The sequence below is a fragment of the Oncorhynchus tshawytscha genome, linkage group LG25 (assembly GCF_018296145.1).
Source record: "Oncorhynchus tshawytscha isolate Ot180627B linkage group LG25, Otsh_v2.0, whole genome shotgun sequence".
NCBI lineage: Eukaryota > Metazoa > Chordata > Actinopteri > Salmoniformes > Salmonidae > Oncorhynchus > Oncorhynchus tshawytscha.
This window is the reverse complement of record NC_056453.1, coordinates 6,281,626-6,291,012: the sequence shown is the minus strand read 5'-3', so window position 1 is coordinate 6,291,012 and position 9,387 is coordinate 6,281,626. Positions and strand designations below refer to the sequence as shown.

The following is a 9,387-nucleotide window of genomic DNA, read 5'->3' as shown; positions in this document are numbered from 1 at the left end:
AATTACACTTTAGATGGTGTATCAATACACCCAGTCACTACAAAGATACAGGCGTCCTTCCTAACCTAGTTTGCCGGAGAGGAAGGAAATCCCTTATATGGATTTCACCATAAGGCCAATGTTGATTTAAAAAAAGTTATAGTTTAATGGCTGTGGTAGGAGAAAAATGAGGATGGCTCCACAACATTGTAGTTACTCCACAATACTAACCTAATTGACAGAGTGAAAAAAAGTAGCCTGTACAGAATAGAAATATTCAAAAGCATGCACCCAGTTTGCAACAATGCACTAAAGTAATATTGCAAAATATGTGTCAAAGCGATTATGTTTTTGTCCTGAATACAAAGCGATATGTTTGGGGCAAATCCAATACATCACATTACTGAGTACCACTCTCCATATTTTCAAGCATAGTGGTGGCTGCATCATGTTATGGGTATGCTTGTAATTGTTAAGGACTGGGGAGTTTTTCAGGATAAAAAAATTAATGGAATGGAGCTAAATACAGGAAAAATCCTAGAGGGAAAACCTGGTCCAGTCTGCTTTCCACCAGACACTGGGAGATTAATTAACCTTTCAGTGGTACAATAACCTAAAACACAAGGCCAAATCTACATTGGAATTGCTACTAAGAAGACAGTGAATGTTCCTGAGTGGCCGAGTTAGTTTGGACTTAAATCTACTTGAAAATCTATTGCAATACCTGAGAATGGTTGTCTAGTAATGACTAACAACCAATTTGACAGAGCTTGAACATTTTTGAAAAGAATAATGGGCAAATGTTGCACTTTTCCCGTAGACTTACCCAGAGACTCACAGCTGTAATCGTTGGCAAAGGTGCTTCTACAAAGTGTTGACTCAGGGGTGTGAATCATTATTTAAATTAGATCTTTTTGTATTACACTTCCAATAATTGTAAAGACATTTCTAAAAACATGTTTTCACTTTGTCTTTATGAGGTATTGTGTGTAGATGGGTGAGAAAAAACATATAATTAATCAATTTTGAATTCAGGCTGTAACACAGCAAAATGTGAATTAAGTCAAGAAGTATGAATACTTTCTGAAAGCACTGTATATATAGGTCTAGTATTTGCCTACATGATGAATGATGATCGCTCCATTCATGAAAATGGATCACTACTACAGACTGAGTCACGTGGCCGTGGCTTGCTATATAGAGCAGGCATTCAGTCACTGTTCGATTGGACGTTAGAATTGTCCAAACGAGTGACCTAAGCGGCTTTGAGTATGATATGATCGTCGGTGCTTGGTACGCCGGATCCAGTATCTCAGAAACAGCCCCCCTTCTGGGCTTTTCAAGCATGACAGTGTCTAAGGTTCACAGAGAATAATGCGACAAACAAAAAATATCCAGTCAGTGGCAGTCCTGTGGGTGAAATCAGCTCGTTGATGAGAGAGGTATAAGGAGAATGGCAAGAATCGTGCGTGCAAGCGAACAGCCGGGCCATAAGCAGACCAATAACGGCGCAGTACAACAGTGCTGTGAAGAACGGCATCTCGGAATGCACAACTCGTCGATCCTTGTTACAGATGGGCTATTGCAGCAGACGACCATCCCGGGTTTCCCTCTCAGCTAAAAACAAGAAAAAGCAGCTCCAGTGGGCACGCAATCACCAACACTGGACAATTGAGGAGTGGAAAAACATTGCCTGGTCCGATGAATCACGGTTGCTGTTGCATCATGCTGATGGCATGACACAGACAGGATTTGACGTAAGCAGCATGAGCCAATGGACCCCTACTGCCTGGTGTCAACGATACAGGCTGGTGGCAGTGGTGTAACAGTGTGAGAAATGTTTTCCTGGCACACGTCGGGTCCCGTGATACCAATTGAGCAACGTTTCCATGCCCCCAAAGTATTCAGGCTGTTCTGGAGGCAAAGTAGGGTCGTACCCGGTAGTAGATGGGTGTACCTAATAAACTGACCACTGAGTGTATATTGTTGTGAGTGTACATAGAGTCAGTGCAAGATAGGGTCAATGCAGATAGTCCGGGTAACCATTTAATGAACTATTTGGCAGTCTTATGGCTTGGTGGTAAAAAGCTGCAGAGTGAACAGTCTATGGCTTGGGTGGCTGGAGACTTTGGCAATTTTACTGACCTATTTCTGACACTTCCTGATGTAAAGGTCCTGGATGGCAGGGAGCTCGGCCTCCGTGATGTACTGGGCTGTTCGCACCACAGTCTGTAGCACTTTGCGGTCGAGGGCAGTGCATTTGCCATACCAAGTCGTGATGCAGCCAGTCAAGATGGTCTCAATGGTGCAGCTGTAGAACTTGGATACAATGCCAGCATACAGTCATCTGTGAAAGTGTGAGACATACGACAGACAAGTTCAAATGTGCACTAGCACACAAGCAGGTGAAAAGCTACGAAAGCTTTGACAGAATGCGCTTCTGTGGAGAAGCATAAAATGTTTATAATGATGACATTAGTGCACAGTAAAGTGGCCGGTATTACTTAGTGTTGATTTTTTTTGTACATTTCTGGTGTTGATTCAGGACTTAAATGAACTCCAGGTTTTACATTAATACTCATTGGTGCAAAAGAACCCCAGTGTTTGTATTAATACCCAGATTTGAACCAAAGCCACGCCCATCATTATCATATTTCCCAGGATGCTCTATTGCAGGTTGATTTTTAGAATTGTTTGTTTCAATATCTAGTATATTTTTGCATGTACATTGATTGATTGATTAATTAATCTTATGCTACTCAAATATAAATAACATACTTGTCACGCCCTGGTCTAAGTATTTTGTGTTTTTCTTCATGTATTGGGTCAGGCCAGGGTGTGGCATGGGGTTTTTGTATTGTGGTGTGTTTTGTCTTGGGGTTCTGGTGTGTTTGTATCGGGATTGTAGCTAGTGGGGTTATCTAGCAAAGTCTATGGCTGTCTGGAGTGGTTCTCAATCAGAGGCAGGTGTTTATCGTTGTCTCTGATTGGGAACCATATTTAGGCAGCCATATTCTTTGAGTTTGTCGTGGGTGATTGTCCTTAGTGTCTTTGTTCCTGTCGCTGCGTTAGTTGACACAAGTATAGGCTGTTTCGGTTTTCGTTACGTGTAGTGTTTTGTGTGTATTCGTGTTACGTTTGTTTGATTAAACATGAATCGCAATCTACACGCTGCATTTTGGTCCGACTCTCCTTCACCACAAGAGAACCGTTACAATACTTTTAAAAAAACTAATCCAATCTGTTGCTTGGATTTATTGCACCCGTTACTGAAATGGTTATTCCAGTTTAGATTCTTTGGGTAGTTTTATGTATTACTTTTCCCAACCCGAGCAGTCATTCAGAATGCAGGTTGCTGGTGAATTTTGTCTGGATTCCAATAAGAATTTAAAAAACTCTTAGCAAGACAACATCATGTGACTTTGAGGCCTTATGAAATATGTATTGTATTGTTGTAAATAATTACATTTGAATGATAACATATTTGCATAGGATTTCACTTGGTGAAGGTCACAGGACAGAACATGAATAAATGCAACAACCATGTCTCTGTCACTAACAAATAGTCCTTGGTGGTAACTGTACATTTCACTCAAAAGGCAAAGCATACTGGGAAATATGCAAATAAGGCTTTACACTACGCAACGTTTTAATTTAAGACAGAAGATTATGGACCTGAATAGGACAGTGTTAAATGTAACACACTCAGTGTTGATTTAACACTGGAGAATTTTCTGTGTGACAATGACAACCTTGGTTACCTAGATTAGAGAAATCATGTAAAACAACTGCCTAATAAGATATACCAAATCAAAAAGTGTGACAAAGCTGAAGAATGCTGAAACATAAGCAACATTACTTGAAAGTGAAGCACATCCTGGGCCAGAAACTTGGCCATGTTGACGTCCATCAGAGCTCTGAGCAGCAGAACACTCGTTCTTATCAGGGTATGTCAGTTTTAAGTTAACTGCGGCAGTCAGGACTGATTTGACGGCGCACATTGTACCATAACTCATAGTGATCCTGTGAGGACAGCTGCTCTGAACACAGGCGGTAGGCCACCAGGTTGTTTGATTTATTTTACTTTTTTGTATTATCTTGGTTCCCACCCCCCACTTCCCGCAAAGGAATAATTGTTTTATTTCAATACCCTGTACAGTAGGTGGTGGCAACACGTCAATAGATGTAGTCTGCCATAAAACGTTGAAGAAGAAGAATGTGGTCACCAAGGCTGGCCCTAGCCTTTTGGGGGACCCTCCACCAAGTGGTTGTTGTTGTTGTGGCCCCCCACTTGACAGCAGGGAGAAAAATGTACATTTTAAAGTACATTTCCTGCAGTTCTAAACATTTTGCAATGGGGAATATAAAAAATGTTGAAGTTGGCGTAAAGATCCCGAACAGTCATTCTGATTCCCATGTAAAATAGCCTTTTAAATGACTAAAATATCACCCATAATACAGTATTTGTTTTGGATAGAAAAGCTCCCTTCCAAAAAGTTGCTGGCTGAAGACCTAGCTAACCAGTAACTAGCCAATACCAGATAAAGATGAAAGGGTAAACATATAAAGTACCAATCAAAAGTTTGGACACACCTACTCATTCAAGGGTTTTTCTTTATTTGACAATTTTCTACACTGATCTTTTCAGGAAACTTACTGATCGCAACAGTTTGTTGAGGGCTGATAGTTGTCACCCGCTTCCCTTGGAAAACGTTTGCCCTACAGCCAATTCTGTCGAATCAAAAGAATTAGAAAAAAACTATCAGATTTCAACAGAAATATGGCTGAGACACAAAGACAATTCAAGGAGAGGGGTTACAAAAATGGTCAGATTAATATTGCCATTGAGGAAATTCAAAACAAACCGAGACATGATCTTTTTCAAGGACAGTCTCGCAAAAATAGCATTTATTGTGTTCTAACTGCCCGCTATTCAAAGTGCTCTGAACAAATGAAGGGAATCAGTTCACAAACATTGGCACATTCTAAGATCCTCGGTAACGTGTTTTCAGACCCTCCCTTGGTCGTATTCTCGCGGGGCAGAAATCTCAGAGATCAATTGGTAAACTCTGATTTACCACCCCAAGATATCCCTGCACAACGTCTGTTTGCGCCCCTACTGGATGGAAATTACAAATGGAATGGCTGTGCTCAATGCAATGGCACTTATAAATGTAGATCCTTCAAACAACCCTAACAGGGAAACAGATCCCAATCAAAGGTGTTATGATGTGCTCCACTAAGGCAGTTACTTATCTTATAACTTGTAAAAAACTATGTGGGTAAAACAATGCGCAAATTAAAAGTACGAATCTCAGTGTGTCGTAGCACCATTAGGTCCAAAAACTTGATTTACCCAGTTGCGGCTCAATTTTTGGAAGCAAACCACTCGATTTCGTCCCTACGTTATATCGACATCGAACATGTCACCCTCCTTGGGTGAGGTGATGACCTCGACATTTTATTGTTAATACGAGAGGCTGGATCTTTAAAGACCCTTGCTCCCTTCGGTCTTAACGTATACTTTGATCTGAAGCTCTTCTTGTGATTATTGTGATTTTGCTATTGTAAATGTTTGTAGGCCTATGTAGCCAAATTTTGTCTATGATCATATGCTATCCTTTCATGTTTTTGGTAAGTTTATTTATTTATTTTTTAAATATCTGACAATTAACCAATGATATCAGGCCACACCCAGCCTCTGATTACAGACACCTGTGTATGTTAAATTATTGCGTCTGAGCTCCTAGAGTGTGCGGCTCTCCTTTAATTTTTCAAGCGTTATACTCTGCTAGCCAGCACCTTGTCTAAATAAGTGTGCGTTTCTTCCACCTCTAGAATAATAGTAAAGACACCAAAACTATGAAATAACACATATGGAATCATGTAGTAACCAAAAAAGTGTTAAACAAAATATATTTTATATTTTCGATTCTTTAAAATAGCCACCCTTTATCTTGATGACAGCTTTGCACACTCTTAGCATTCTCTTAACCAGCTTCATGAGGAATGTTGTTTCATAGTTTCGATGACTTCACTATTATTCTACAATGTAGAAAATAGTAAAAATAAAGAAAAACCCTTGAATGAGTAGGTGTGTCCAAACTTTTGACTGGTACTGTAAGTATCCTCGCCATAGATGAATAGGGTAAACTTTTAATTATATTTTAGGACACCCTACAATCAGATTTTGGCACCAGTAGAGTAGCTTTCTAGCTATATAAACCTTGCTCCTCAGCAACACGCCTTCTCCGATGTTGGTAAAAAACATGATTTTGACTGTTCAAGACCTTTAAAGCAATTTTTCATGCAATTCTATTCATTTTGCTATGGCTTGTGCCATGTTAATGATACCTGAGTGAGAGTGACTAACAAAATCAATGGGGGCCCCCTGGAGTTCAGGGCACCTGAGCACGTGCCCTGGGTGCCCGGTTGGTATTTGTCTATGATTACTACAAGTTTAGATAACTGACTAGACTAACTTACCAATCTAAAAATTGTTAGCTGACATGACTAATTGTGTGAAGAGGAGAAAAACTGTACAACCAAATTTCGAAGTTGCACCTTGTGTATTCTACTATTCTAACTCTTAACAGTCGCCCCTGACCACTTATGCCTTGAGCCGGCCCTGATTGCCACGATCTTCCCGGCAAGACTGATAGGAACACCAAGATAGGGATTATTTTGAGTCAATGTGAGGAGTTAGATAACTATGTATGACTAGACAACCATTGTAGATTAGTTATATATCAGTATGATTTATACCTGCGAGACTCAATAAAGCCCATGTCATTTAGTGAGATCTCACCAATGAGACCGTAGTCTGGTATTATCATAGCCACCGCACCGAAAACAACCTGCAAGAGAAGATTGACAGCTCCACACTCCCAGTCTTTCTTGCAACAATCCTCATGCTTAATTTGTTTAACTATACAATGAAGTAAATTATAAAATGGTCAATTGTGACCTATCCCTTTAAGTTTAACAAAAACAACTATAGTCAGTGGTAGGTGTACTGTATCGTGACGTTGTCTGGGAGCTCGGCCCTGCCTGCGTAACCAGGGTTCATGGTGATGAAGTTAGAGTAGGTAGGAATGAGGACAACTCGGTTCCCTCAAACATGAAGGTCTTCAGGTCCCTGGCGATGGCCTGCTGGATCCTCAGCACCTGCTGGGCCACCACAGACAGCACCTCCACTTCGATTCGGTTGAACTAGTTGAAGCAGACCCACACCCTGGATTGTGCCAGTCCATTGAAGAACTTACTCATGGCCTTGCAGATCAGGCTGTCAGAGCAGTTGAACACCACACACTCAGCGAAGCAAAGAACAAGACAAAACAAATCATATTGTAGTGGATTAATGCAATGAAATACGATATGCCTACCTGAAGACTATCTGTTAGCTTAGGGTGAAAGTCAAGACACAGTAATGCACTATCATGTACCTGCTTAGCCCTCGGGGGCTCCTACCAGGTTCAGTTTCAGAGCACCCATCAGTGTCCTAGGAGTACACAAAACATGCAACCTCCAATATGACATGACTGTTCTCTTTTCATGGACATATAGTACCTTTCAATATCCTTATGGAATAATGTATTTCCAGCAACTGTGCCCATGTATGCATAGCTTTGGGAAGTTGTTTTGAGTAGGTGGTGCTGAGTACAGGGGCTGAAAATAATTACCTTTATAATAAAGGCTAAAATTTACAGGCTAACAAAAACAACATTTCCTAATGTGATGAGTAGCCTAAGCATAGGACAAGATTCGGTAACAGTAGCCACTGCAGCCTAAAGTAAATTGAAATACATTTGCCAAAATTATATAACTACTCCTGTCTGTACAGAAATAAATCAAATATTTCAAAATACTTAACCATCAGAAGGACTATACCTACTTGGGAAGCCCGCAATTAGGGCAGCACGCGTGGCAATAGGCCTAGCCGATTATTGAGATGAGGCTATCAGTGAAAAGCAATGCATCTAAAATACAGTGCCTTGCGAAAGTATTCGGCCCCCTTGAACTTTGCGACCTTTTTGCCACATTTCAGGCTTCAAACATAAAGATATAAAACTGTATTTTTTTGTAAAGAATCAACAACAAGTGGGACACAATCATGAAGTGGAACGACATTTATTGGATATTTCAAACTTTTTTAACAAATCAAAAACTGAAAAATTGGGCGTGCAAAATTATTCAGCCCCCTTAAGTTAATACTTTGTAGAGCCACCTTTTGCTGCGATTACAGCTGTAAGTCGCTTGGGGTATGTCTCTATCAGTTTTGCACATCGAGAGACTGAAATATTTTCCCATTCCTCCTTGCAAAACAGCTCGAGCTCAGTGAGGTTGGATGGAGAGCATTTGTGAACAGCAGTTTTCAGTTCTTTCCACAGATTCTCGATTGGATTCAGGTCTGGACTTTGACTTGGCCATTCTAACACCTGGATATGTTTATTTTTGAACCATTCCATTGTAGATTTTGCTTGCTTTATGTTTTGGATCATTGTCTTGTTGGAAGACAAATCTCCATCCCAGTCTCAGGTCTTTTGCAGACTCCATCAGGTTTTCTTCCAGAATGGTCCTGTATTTGGCTCCATCCATCTTCCCATCAATTTTAACCATCTTCCCTGTCCCTGCTGAAGAAAAGCAGGCCCAAACCATGATGCTGCCACCACCATGTTTGACAGTGGGGATGGTGTGTTCAGGGTGATGAGCTGTGTTGCTTTTACGCCAAACATAACGTTTTGCATTGTTGCCAAAAAGTTCAATTTTGGTTTCATCTGACCAGAGCACCTTCTTCCACATGTTTGGTGTGTCTCCCAGGTGGCTTGTGGCAAACTTTAAACAACACTTTTTATGGATATCTTTAAGAAATGGCTTTCTTCTTGCCACTCTTCCATAAAGGCCAGATTTGTGCAATATACGACTGATTGTTGTCCTATGGACAGAGTCTCCCACCTCAGCTGTAGATCTCTGCAGTTCATCCAGAGTGATCATGGGCCTCTTGGCTGCATCTCTGATCAGTCTTCTCCTTGTATGAGCTGAAAGTTTAGAGGGACGGCCAGGTCTTGGTAGATTTGCAGTGGTCTGATACTCCTTCCATTTCAATATTATCGCTTGCACAGTGCTCCTTGGGATGTTTAAAGCTTGGGAAATCTTTTTGTATCCTAATCCGGCTTTAAACTTCTTCACAACAGTATCTCGGACCTGCCTGGTGTGTTCCTTGTTCTTCATGATGCTCTCTGCGCTTTTAACGGACCTCTGAGACTATCACAGTGCAGGTGCATTTATACGGAGACTTGATTTACACACAGGTGGATTGTATTTATCATCATTAGTCATTTAAGTCAACATTGGATCATTCAGAGATCCTCACTGAACTTCTGGAGAGAGTTTGCTGCACTGAAAGTA

At 40.8% G+C, this 9,387-nt stretch overlaps 1 pseudogene; it reads right to left on the bottom strand.

The window, feature by feature from the left end:
• Positions 1-3,942: 3,942 nt before the first annotated feature.
• LOC121840845 lies at positions 3,943-7,473 on the bottom strand (annotated as a pseudogene).
• Positions 7,474-9,387: the final 1,914 nt, after the last annotated feature.